Consider the following 13,217-nt stretch of genomic DNA (forward strand, 5'->3'; position numbering starts at 1 on the left):
AACTTTTACTGTTCATTTAAGTTTTTTGTTTCTAATGGAATTAGCGTCCAAACGAGATTACGTTATTTCTCGAGCTATGTTTATGATTAAGGGATGGTGACAATCGTTGAACCTATAAGATCTCCAGCAATGTGATTGCAATGGTTTAGCAACCTCCAAAAACAATTTAATTCACTGTTCACTTGCTATTTTCACAGCTTGTCAGGCAAGACCTCAGTCTCCCTCTGTAAAAAGGACACGCCATCATGAGGCCTATGATAGGGACCATAGTTACTGCCCTGTTGACACAGACAGCTTCATCCACAATGACAGGTAATATGTGTTATTTAAAAAGTTGTATGAAAAATACCCAGCTTGATAAAATAGTAGGCTAATTCCCCAGCCAAGCAGATACAACAAGTAGAGTAATTTTGGTTGTGCAGTGCATTAGCAAAAAACGTTGTCCTTTCTTTAAAACAAAATGCAATATACCCACTTGTCTGTCTATTATATCACCCTGTCACAGGCCCTCCCAGTCAACACCCCTTCATACGATTTCCTGCTGCTGTTGTTTGAAAGATGTCCAGTCTGAAGCCGAATATGCAGCATCGAGAAGACCAGCAAAGGGGGCAATCATTTGCATCATGCCCTCGCTGTGAGCATTACTATGAATGGGACAGTCAGCCACATGTTGGCAAGTTTCTGGCCTGCAACATTCACCTGTCAGTGGCAACAGCTTTCACCAATAGAGAAGGTAACCCACTTTATTACTTTGATACATTTGATAACCCAATTGATAGCGTAATGTATTTAAACTGACATGATTTGTTGCTTTTTTTGTACTTCTTAGATGTATATAATGTCCAGGGCATAACCTAGCCTGGTGGAACCAGCCTGATTGCTGAGTTCACCGTTCTACTTCCCTTCCTGAAGTGAAATAGAAAGGTGAACGCAGAGATCAGGTTGGTTCCACCAGGTTAATCATAACCACCATTGTAATCAGTGCTCTGTGTGTGTGTGTGTATTTGTGTGTGACCAACCAGTATCTTCGATGAGGGGCCAGGATCTGATCTATGCTGCTATGCACATCGATGGCATGTAAATGTAAAATGTAATGGGTCTCTGGCAAGACCTCACCTCTTGCCTGCTCAACAGCAGTCGTCGATGGGGAGAAAATAATTAGGTAGGTTTTGTCTGACTTGTTCAAACGTCAACGTTGTACCTGTGTGTGTGTCAGATATTACCTATCCTAACTGCCATTGGTAATAGAACAGTAACTGTATATGTTCACAGAAATATGTATGGAGCCAGCACATGGACACTTGCAAGATGATGTGCTGAAGTCCTGACTGACAGACAGGCTTGATACCGATGTCTCTGAATGGAGAGCATCAAAAGGCACTCAACATAAAACATTTGCGAGATCATTTTTACTTGTATTGTCTTGTTATTATTGAAATGAATGGTATCAGTCAATATGAGGAGAAACCTATTTCTGCACCAGGATCAGATAACTCTAGTTGTATACGAGACACCACACAGGAAGGTATGACCACTCTGACATGTTTGCCAAGGTAGCCCCATTACCACCAGACAAAATGCAGATAGGCACAGTATCTGTATCGGCAGGGAATGACAATGAAAGATGAAATGTGCACATTGTTATATTAGCTTCTATGGTAATATGTTAAGGGTTGTTTATTCTACACGAAAGTTATTCCATTTGAAAGTTATCAAAAGACTTAGTTTATAATATCTACATAAATTCAGCAATTGCATTCTCCTCATATCTCTTGGCTAATATCTCTTGGCTATCTCTTGGCTCTCTTGGCTAAAGACCTATTCAAACCTTTCTTCGGCATTTCACAATACATCTGCCTGTAGTTATTGAACTCAACATGCAGGAGGTTTGTTTGTTGTGATTGAGTGGGGGGAAACAGCTGCGGGCAAGGTCTGACAGATGTTGTGTCTTGGTGGTGGCAAGGACACACCCAAGAAACACCCACATCAAGCCAACTCACATTTGGCTTCTGTCATGGCTGCCAGCATTTCTTGTTGTCTTCTAAATATCTGTTGACTAGGTGTGACTCTTATGACTAAAGAGCCTTCATACATTCAGTAGCTTTTATTTTTACCCCTAAGAGTAAGAGTAGGAGTAAAATGTCTCTATTCTCAGCACTTACAACAAATGTTGTACTCTGAGATACTTTGTGGATACGGACCCTGTTCTTGTGTAGCCTGCTGCAGAATATTGCTCAGCTCATCACCCATCGGACTTCACTGTAATGGAATACCCATATTTATTCTGTGTTTTCCAGCAGACATTAGAATGGACTACAAAACAGCTCAGCCCAATGCAGCACAGTTAAAAGCATCCATTGTGTTTACAAGTAAACAACAGACACCCCATCTCAACCTAGTACGGTGCGATTAACACTAGTTGCCAAATTAACACTGCACTTGATTTGGCATAGTTTTTCATCAATGCTCATTAAGAAATGCTAACGGCCATGACTGAAGGCAAACGAGTTATCGTGTGGTTGGGATTTGATGTGGGCGTTTCTTGGATGTGTCAATGCCATTCAATCACAACAAACAAGTGCAGTAGCATGTAAGAAAAGATAGCTTTGCAATGGAGAGAACAAAGTTTTGAAGTTGAGGACCTCTCCCTTTGTGACTGCCTCGCCATCTCAAGAAGGTCAGCTAATTCAGTTCTATGTGTAGGCTAAAGCCTGCGCTGACATTGTTTAGCCAAAATGACAGCAGCTAGGTAGAATAGCTTGTTGAAAGGACAGCCAGCTACAGCTATATAGCTGATATTTCTCTGTCAAATCAGTTTTGGCAAGATGGCAAGAGCCAGTGTCTGGAATGTGACTTTGCTACAAATATAGCCTGCAACTTATTTCAACATTTCATAAAATCAAATTTTATTGGTCACATACAGTTGAAGTCGGACGTTTACAAACGCTTATGTTGGAGTCATTAAAACTGTTTTTCAACCACTCCACAAATTTCTTGTTAACAAACTATAATTTTGGCAAGTCGGTTAGGACATCTACTTTGTGCATGACACAAGTCATTTTTCCAAAAATTGTTTACAGACAGATTATTTCACTTATAATTAATTAACTGTATCACAATTCCAGTGGGCCAGAAGTTTTCATACACAAAGTTGACTGTGCCTTTAAACAGCTTGCAAAATTCCAGAAAATGATGGCATGGCTATAGAAGCTGATAGTCTAATTGACATATATTTGAGTTAATTGGGGATGTACCTGTGGAGGTATTTCAAGGCCTGCCTTTTCGCTTGACATCATGGAAAAATCTAAAGAAATCAGCCAAAACCTAAAAAAAAAAAAATTGTAGACCTCCACATGTCTGAGCAATTTCCAAATGCCTGAAGTTCTTCTGTACAAACAATAGTACTCAAGTATAAACACCATGGGACCACACAGCCGTCATACCGCTCAGGAAGGAGACGCGTTCTTTCTCCTAGAGATGAACACACGGCTCCAAAACTGCCATAAAAAAGCCAGACTATGGTTTGCAACTGCACATGGGGACAAAGATTGTACTTTTTGGAGAAATGTCCTCTGGTCTGATGAAACAAAAATAGAACTGTTGGCCATAATGACCATCGTTATGTTTGGAGGGAAAAGGGGAGGCTTGCCAGCCGAAGAACACCAACCCAACCGTGAAGCACAGGGGTGGCAGCCTCATGCCGTGGGGGTGCTTTGCTGAAGGAGGGACTGGTGCTGTCACGCCCTGACCTTAGATATCTCTGTTTTTCTATATATTTTGGTTAGGTCAGGGTGTGACTAGGGTGGGTACTCTAGTTTTTGTATGTCTATGTTGGCCTGATATAGTTCCCAATCAGAGACAGCTGTTTATTGTTGTCTCTGATTGGGGATAATATTTAAGTAGCCATTTTCCTAATTTGTGTTGTGTGATCTTGTCTATGTATAGTGCACATCAGTAGCGTCACGTTTTGTTAGGTGAGTTTCAGTTTATTAAAATTATGTGGAACTCTACTCATGCTGCGCCTTGGTCTCATCATTATGACGAACGTGACAGGTGCACTTCACAAAATAGATGGCAACATGAGGAACGAAAATGATGTGGATATATTGAAGCAACATCTCAAGACATCAGTCAGAAAGTTAAAGCTTGGATGCAAATGGGTCTACCAAATGAACAATGACCCCAAGCATACTTCCAAAGTTGTGGATATTTGGCTTAAGGACAACAAAGTCAAGGTATTGGAGTGGCCATCACAAAGCCCTGACCTCAATCCTATAGAAAATGCGTGGGCAGAACTGAAAAAGCGTGTGCGAGCAAGGAGGCCTACAAACCTGACTCAGTTACACTAGCTCTGTCAGGAGTGAATGGGCCAAAATTCTCCCAACTTATTTTGGGAAGCTTGTGGAAGGCTACCCGACACGTTTGACCCAAGTTAAACAATTTAATGGCAATGCTACCAAATACTAATTGAGTGTATGTAAACTTTTGACCCACTGGGAATGTGATGAAAGAAATAAAAGCTGAAATAAATCATTCTCTCTACTATTATTCTGACATTTCACATTCTTAAAATTAAGTGGTGATGCTAACTGACCTAAGACAGTGAATTTTTACTAGGATTAAATGTCAGGAATTGTGAAAAATTGAGTTTAAATGTATTTCGCTAAGGTGTATGTAAACTTCCGACTTCAACTGTACACATATTTAGCTGATGTTATTGCGAGTGTAGCGAAATGCTTGTGTTCCTAGGTCCAACAGTGCAGTAGTATCACGTCATGTAAATACTGTACATGTTACAGTGGAAACGGTATCAACTACTGGGAGTTGAATGCCTGCGGTCTTCAGTTAGCTCAGCTGTCCTACAACACAATATTCTATAACAGGCTAGTTTTGTCTCGTCTTGTCTCTCCTTATGTCCGCTGTTAGATCTTTCCCAGGAGACAAATCACAGAACTAACATACAAACAGGTGTTGGCTAAATATGGACATTGCACAAACATCGACCAGCTTGAGTGTAGATATCAACAACAACAAAAATCGATGGATGTGTTCATGTAACAATGACAAAACAGTTTCTGTTGTAAAAATCATATTGATGTGCTTAAAAAGACAGTTTGCTTACACTTTACCTAACAAATCAAAATCCGTTGTGTGTAGAGTACAACTTCAGCTGTCTAACCAAAACTAGAGTGGCATTTCTATGGTCTATTTGCCCAAATCTAAGGATTTGGCTGTCTAACACATTGACATGCACAGCTCTCTTTGTGAGGTTCTGTCTTCAAGTCTCCAGTGGGTGATGAAGTCCCATTCATCAACAGTATATTATGTATTACAGGTTATGTACATGTGCAGTAAAGTGGCAGAAGGGGTGGAGTGCATGATATTCCATCCTGGATATGACAGAGTTTACCGCATGGGTCCAGCAGGCAGAGTTCAATATCTACAGGCAGATGTAAGATGCAGGTGGACGGCACTCTTCTCATACTGAGTAGCATATAGAGTTGAAAATCCTATGAATGGTTCTACAAAGAAGCATTTTATAATCTAAAGGTTCTACCTAGAACCCTCCATGAAAGGTTATACCAAGAAACATTTTATCTTTGGAGGGTTTTACCTAGAACCGTCTATGAATGGTTCCACCAGCCTTATTAGTCTTTAAAATTAAATAACTTGTGACAATAATTATATATGCGGTATGTCATAAGGCCTTTCTTTGAGTATGTAATTATACCCTAACACAGGTGTCAGACTCCTGCTTTACAGGCCACATCAGGGCTACAAGTCGCACTATGCTGGTGTAATTCCTATTAGAATCCAGACAGATGTAGGATATCTAGCAAGCCTTCATTGAGAATGACTGCCAGGGTAGGGAGGGTTGAATAGTGAGACTACCTCAATTGTCTAAGCTAGAACCACCATCCCAGTAACAAGTGCAATAATTCCAACAATGTATCAACCAATCAATGTACATGCAAAAAAAAAAAAAGATATTAAAACAAACAATTATGAAAACCACACTGCAATAGAGAATGCTGGGAAATATGATATATGACTATGTAGAATCCTTCTTTCCTTCCTAATAAACCATTCTTGCTTCCAAAGAATAATCAAAGAACCCTTTCTTCCAAAAACGGTTCTTAGGATGTAAAACATTCTTAGGTAGAACCCTTTGCCTTTACAAATAACTATTGTCTTACAAAAAGGATTCTTCAAATCAAAACGGTTCTTGGTAGAACCCTATTCCTTCACATAGAACCCTTTAATCTAAGAGTGTACTTCAAAGCTGCAGCTAGGCATGGCTCACTGTTGGAGATAGAGATGTAAAGCCAGTGGTCTGAGGAAATTGGGAATGGTATTTACCTTTGACCCTATCCACAGCACTTCTAGCTGAGGGAGTAGTTGAAAGGAGAGAGGGGAAAAGATTATGGAATGAGTCTGGTTTCTGGATTACAGTGTCTGTATTAGGACAGATGTCGTAATATGGACACCGTATTGGATGTTTTTAGTGCCTAGCTACTGAAGGAATCCCAACGTTGCAATGATGTCAGGCTGATTAATTTAGTTACGTTAAACTAATAGTATTGTTTTCTATATATTTTTAGCAACCTGAAAAATCGGTGTAATCTGATATGTAATTGCTTCAACAACCAAAATATGATGTCTTTCCAAGACAAGCTAATGTCATTGTGAAACAGACATCTTTAACTGGAAAATGACCAGAAAACAACTTCATTACAAGTACAGTATATCAGTTTGTTTAAGCAACATTTTCAGTTTTGAAGGCAATGCATTAGTATATTCAGTGTTTGTGTGCTTGTGTAAAGCAGATCCCATTATTTTGTATTTTATTAGGATTAACTGCAAAAGCAGCAGCTACTCTTCTTGGGCTCCAAACTAAACCTGAAACATGACATAATACAGAACATTAATAGACAAGAACAGCTCAAGGACAGAACTACATCAATTTTTTTTAAAGGCACACGTAGCCTACATATGAATGCATACACACAAACTATCTAGGTCAAATAGGGCAGAGGCGTTGTGCTGTGAGGTGTTGCTTTATTTGTTTTTGGAACCAGTGTTTCTGTTCATTTGAGCAATATGAGATTGAACGGCGTTCAGGCAATAATGGCTCTATATAATACTGTATGCTTTCTTGAATTTGTTCTGGATTTGGGGACTGTGAAAAGACCACTGGTGGCATGTCTGGTGGGGTAAGTGTGTGTGTCAAAGCTATGTGTAAGTTGACAATGCAAACAATTTAGGATATTCAACACATTAAAGTTTCTTATAAAAAAATAAGTGATGCAGTCAGTCTCTCCTCAACTCTTAGCCAAGAGAGACTGGCATGTGTAGTATTAATATTAGCCCTCTGATTACAATGAAGAGCAAGACGTGCCGCTCTGTTCTGGGCCAGCTGCAGCTTAACTGTCTCTCCTTGCAGCACTCGACCACACAACTGGACAATAATCAAATCACGATAAGACAAAACTAGAGCCTGCAGGACTTGCTTTTTGGAGTGTGGTTTCAAAAAAGCAGAGCATCTCTTTCCCATCTTTACAACCATTGAATCTATATGTTTCGACCATGACAGTTTTCAATCTAAGGCAACACAAGTCATTTATTCTCCTCAACTTGTTCAACAGCCACACCGTTCATTACCAGATTCAGCTGAGGTCTAGAACTTATGGAATGATTGTACCAAATACAATGCTCTTAGTTTTAGAGACATTCAGGACCAGTTTATTACTGGTTACTCTAACTTCCACGATGCATATAAGGCCCTCCCCCGCTCTACTTTCGGCAAACCTGACCACAACTCCATTTTGCTCCTCCCTTCCTATAGGCAGAAACTCAAATAGGAAGAAGCCATGCTAAGGACTATTCAACGCTGGTCTGACCAATCGGAATCCACGCTTCAAGAATGTTTTGATCACGCGGATTGGGATATGCACGCGCTCCAGCAGGTATATCTCTCTGGTCACCCCCAAAACCAATTCTTCCTTTGGCCGCCTCTCCTTCCAGTTCTCTGCTGCCAATGACTGGAACGAACTACAAAAATCTCTGAAACTGGAAACACTTATCACCCTCACTAGCTTTAAGCACCAGCTGTCAGAGCCGCTCACAGATTACTGCACCTGTACATTGCCCATCTATAATTTAGCCCAAACAACTACCTCTTTCCCTACTGTATTTCTTTATTTTGCTCCTTTACTATCTCTATTTTGCACATTTTTCCACTGCAAATCAACCACTCCAGTGTTTTACTTGCTATATTGTATTTACTTCGCCACCATGGCCTTTTTTGCCGTTACCTCCCTTATCTCACCTCACTTGCTCACATTGTATATAGACTTATTTTTCTACAGTATTATTGACTGTATGTTTGTTTTACTCCATGTTTAACTCTGTGTTGTTGTATGTGTCGAACTGCTTTGCTTTATCTTGGCCAGGGCGCAATTGTAAATGAGAACTTGTTCTCAACTTGCCTACCTGGTTAAATAAAGGTGAAATAAAATAAATAAATATGTTCAGGGTAGCCTCAGAGAATAATATTGACATAAACGCTGATTCGGTGAGTGAGTTTATAAAGAGGTTTATAGGAGATGTTGTACCCACTGTGACTATTAAAACCTAACCTAACCAGAAACCATGGATAGATGGCAGCATTCGTGCAAAACTGAAAGGGCGTACCACCGCATTTAACCATGGCATGGCGACTGGGAATATGGCAGAATACAAACACGGTAGTCATTCCCCCCTCAAGGCAATCAAACAAGCAACATGTCAGTATAGAGACAAAGTGGAGTCGCAATTCAACAGCTCATACACGAGACATATGTGGCAGGGTCTACAGACAATCACGGACTAAAAAAGGAATCCAGCCACGTCGCGTACGCCAACATCTTGCTTCCAGACAAACTAAACACCTTCTTTGCCCGCTTTGAGGATAAAACAGTGACACCAGCGAGGCCCGCCACCAAGGACTGTGGGCTCCGACGTGAGTAAGACATTTAAACGTGTTAACCCTTGCAAGGCTGCCCACCCAGATGGCATACCTAGCAGTGTACTCAGAGCATGTGCAGACCAGCACCTATCCCAGTCTGTGGTCCACACATGCTTCAAGATGGCCACCATTGTTCATGTACCCCAGAATGAAAAGGTTACTGAACTAAATTACTATCGTCCCGTAGCACTCACATCTGTCAACATGAAGAATTTGAGAGACTAGTCAAGGATCATATCACCTCCACCTTACCTGTCATCCTAAACCCACTTCAATTTGCTTACCGCCCCAATAGGTCCACAGACAATGCAATTGCCCTCACACTGCACACTGCCCTATCCCATCTGGACAAGTGGAATACCTATGTAAGAAAGATGTTCATTGACCGTAGCTCAGCATTCAACACTATAGTACCCTCCAAGCTCATCATTAAGCTTGAGGCCCTGGGTCTCAACCCCTTCCTATACACTGGGGCCCCACAAGGGTGCATGCTCAGCCCCCTCCTGTACTCCCTGTTCACCCATGACTGCGTAGCCATGCACGCCTCCAACTCAATCATCAAGTTTTCAGATGACACAACAGTAGTAGGCTTGATTACCAACAACAACAGTGAGGGCTCTCTGAGTCTGGTGTCAGGAAAATGACCTCTCACTTAACGTCAACAAAACAAAGGAGATGATTGTGGACGTCAGGAAACAACAGAGGGAGCACCTCCTTATCCACATTGACGGGACAGCAGTGGAGAAGGTAGAAGGTTTTAAGTTCATCGGCATACATATCACTGACAAACTGAAATGGTCCACCCACATAGACAGTGTGGTGAAGAAGGCACAACAGCGCCTCTTCAACCTCGGGAGGCTGAAGAAATGTGGCTTGTCAACTGAAACCCTGACACACTTTTACAGATGCAAAATTGAGAGCATCCTGTCGGGCTGTATCACTGCCTGGTACGGCAACTGCACCGCCCACAACTGCAGGGCTTACCAGAGGGTGGTGCGGTCTGCACAACGCATCACCGGGGGAAAACTACCTGTCTCCAGGATACGTACAGCACCCGATGTCACAAGAAGGCCAAAAAGATCATCAAGAACAAAAATCACCCGATCCACTGCATGTTCACCCCGCTACCGTCCAGAAGGCGAGGTCAGTACAGGTCCATCAAAGCTGGGACCGAGAGACTGAAAAATCTTCTATCTCAAGGCCTTTAGACTGTTAAACAGCCATCACTAGCACAGAGAGGCCTACATACAGACTTGGAATCATTGGCCACTTTAATAGATGGAAAAGTAGTCTCTTTAATAATGCCACTTTAATAATGTTTACATATCTTGCATTACTCATCTCATATGTATATACTGTATCTTATACTATCTATTGCATCTTAGCCTATGCCGCTCTGACATTGCTCATCCATATATTCATATTTACATATTCTTATTCCATTCCTTTACTTAGATTTGTGTGTATTAGGTAAATACCTAATATGAGAGTTGTGGAATTGTTAAATAATACTTTTTTAGACATGTCGGAACTGGAAGCACAAGCACTGTCGGAACTAGAAGCACAAGCATTTCGCAAACACTCGCAATGACATCTGCTAACCATGTGATTTTATTATGTGACCAATAAAATGTGATTTGATGAATATGCCATCTGATTCGATTGAAAGATGGAGTTGAATTTGTCTTTGTGCCCATATTTTTTTTTCTTTTTTTCCCATCATTCATCATTGATCTTGGCTTCATAATACAGTTTCTTCTTCTTTTTGTTCAGTTACATAATTTCTCAATTTGCAGTTAGTCAGCCAGTCAGATGTGCAGCCAGATGTATTATCCACTCCTTTTGCCTCATCTCTTTCAACCATACAGTTTTTCAATTCCAATCCATTGAGCCTTTACAGTTTCGCAACAGGTGCATGTTTAACAATAATTAGAAGAAGCAATTTCATAAATTCATCTCGTGCAGTGCCTGGATGCTCCTTTTTCATCACATCAGACCAACAAACATTTTTAACATCATCCACATAAGAGTCACAGCAAAATATTTTGTATGAGCTCTTATACACCATTTTAGGCCCAGTTTTTATTGCCACTATATTATGATCACTGCATCCAATGGCTATTGATACAGCTTTAGAACAAAGTTCTGAAGCTGTTCCTGTAGTGTTTGTAAACATCTTGGTAGGTTGATTAATAACCCAAACCAGATTACAGGCACTGGTTACAATGAGAAGCTTCCTCTTGAGCGGACAGCTTGCTGAAAACACATTATTTAGATACTGACTGTTAGCACTTGGTGGCCTATATTAACACCCCAAAAGAAAAGGTCTTAGATGTGCCAAGTAAACCTGCATCCACAACACTTCAAATAAGATCTCCTCTAAGCATTACGGCTCTTCCTTAAGCATTACGGTATGGCTAAGAATATATACAGCAACCCCATAAGTATTTTTGTCTCTTCTATAGATTTGATATTATTGTATTGCTACTGCTGCATCATCAAATTAGTTATCTAAGTGAGTCTCAGAAATAGCTAATATATGAATGTTATCAGATTAAGTTACTGATTTCATTAACATTATTTCTAAGGCTATTTTCAGCCCTTTCCTGGCTATCTTATCAGAGATCGACAAAATATGGAAAGAAGCAAACATGGCAAGAGAAAAATATGTATACATTCAGCAGTCAATTACTAATCTGGTGTGTGAAAGTGTGGTTGAAGCTATGAACCCATAGGCTTGGCTCTCTCATCCCTTTCAGTATAATGCAGCACAGTGAGAATTAGCCACTGTTAGAATTATAATATGAAGAGGGATTGTTGACTGCTATGAAGAGAACAGCACTGCGCCACGTAATGTTACATTTTAGATCTCAATCAAGCCCAACAAGTTGGAAAACCGTGACTTCTCGTTAATATCTGGAAGCTATCATGTAGTTTTTGAATTGGTTCCCCTTTTATCATTTCTAATCTGTGGGGAGAGAATCTTAATTGATGCATTTTGCACACAGAAGTTAATTATCTCATTAACTGAGTGCATGTTCTGTAATCTATTTGTTGACAGGACCCCTCGTAGCTTTTCTGTTCACTGAGACTTCCAGTCTACTTGGCAAGGGCAGGACGATGGGGGAGGGAGAGGTGGGGGGGGTTGAGGAATCAGAAAATGGTGTAGGGAGATCAAATGTATTTTTCATACTCTTCCGAGATAGAATACCATATATCATGCCATATAGCAATTTCGCGCTGGTCCCCGACTCGAGAAAAGATCAAAGAAGAGTGATCAAAGATACAGGGAGAAGTCAGCTTCCAGAGAAGCAGTCAGTAGCAGATTCCTCTGAAAACAATATGAAGTGTTGAATCATCGCGTGTTCTGTCATTGTTTGTTTTTTGCTTGAGCTATGGCACCGAGCATCTGAGAAACACAGAGAGGGCAGATCAATCAAAATAAACTAGAGTTAGCCTAACATTCTTTGTCACACTCACTCCAAAACAACTATACAGTACTTATACACCATATTCTCTACGATAAAGCCTACACACAAATATTCATAAATAAACAGGTGTCTTGGAATGGTGCTAATGTTTTGCCTTCTCATTCGGCAAGTAAACAAGACAAGGTCCTGGAATAGCTGCATCGAATTACCCGAATTACCGAATTTCCATATGCAGGAACAGAAACAATTAGACTGCACTCAGGGGAGGGGTTGTTCTGTACTGAAAAGTAGCTCTGAGGTAGTGCCCCTGCTGCCCTTTTAACCATGGTCTTAACTATTAATAACAATGTGCAGTGACCCAAGTCCCCACAAAACAAGAAAGATTAATATGGCCTGGTAGACTGAAGAAATGCCCAAACCCCCTTGTAAAGGAAAATATAGAATAATTATAACCCTAACCCTTGCAGGTCTTATTACACTCAAAAGGTCATCCAATTATCTGTATTGGTCGCGAAACCTGGAGATAGACGTCAGCTGTGGAAATTACCCTATAGCAAACAGAGAAATGCTCAGCCTTACAACTCCCCGAGTTCTACTTAGTTTCCCAGAAGAGTTGTGTTCAGTTCATTGGACTATTTTCAGCAGATCCATCCCCCATCTTATTTAGTAGATAAGCCTGTATTTGTTAACTTTCATTTTGAAGCCTCATTTAATAATTAACCAGTGTTGATTAGAATTATATGCTTGAATATGTATTTAAATTCAGCAGAAAATGGTAT

General features: G+C 40.5%; 1 long non-coding RNA gene across 2 annotated transcripts; it reads left to right on the forward strand.

The window, feature by feature from the left end:
- Positions 1–181: 181 nt before the first annotated feature.
- Positions 182–7,969, forward strand: LOC110505239 (uncharacterized). Of its 2 annotated transcripts, XR_005039564.2 has the most exons (4): positions 182–312; positions 506–733; positions 1,023–1,162; positions 7,847–7,969. It is a non-coding gene; the product is annotated as an uncharacterized LOC110505239 (long non-coding RNA). The 2 variants fall into 2 exon arrangements; XR_016491862.1 differs by lacking the exon at positions 7,847–7,969 and having other exon boundaries at positions 1,023–6,003.
- The last annotated feature ends 5,248 nt before the right edge of the window (positions 7,970–13,217 follow it).

Source organism: Oncorhynchus mykiss, chromosome 25, assembly GCF_057628025.1.
Source record: "Oncorhynchus mykiss isolate SJ-2025 chromosome 25, ASM5762802v1, whole genome shotgun sequence".
NCBI classification, from domain to species: Eukaryota; Metazoa; Chordata; class Actinopteri; order Salmoniformes; family Salmonidae; genus Oncorhynchus; species Oncorhynchus mykiss.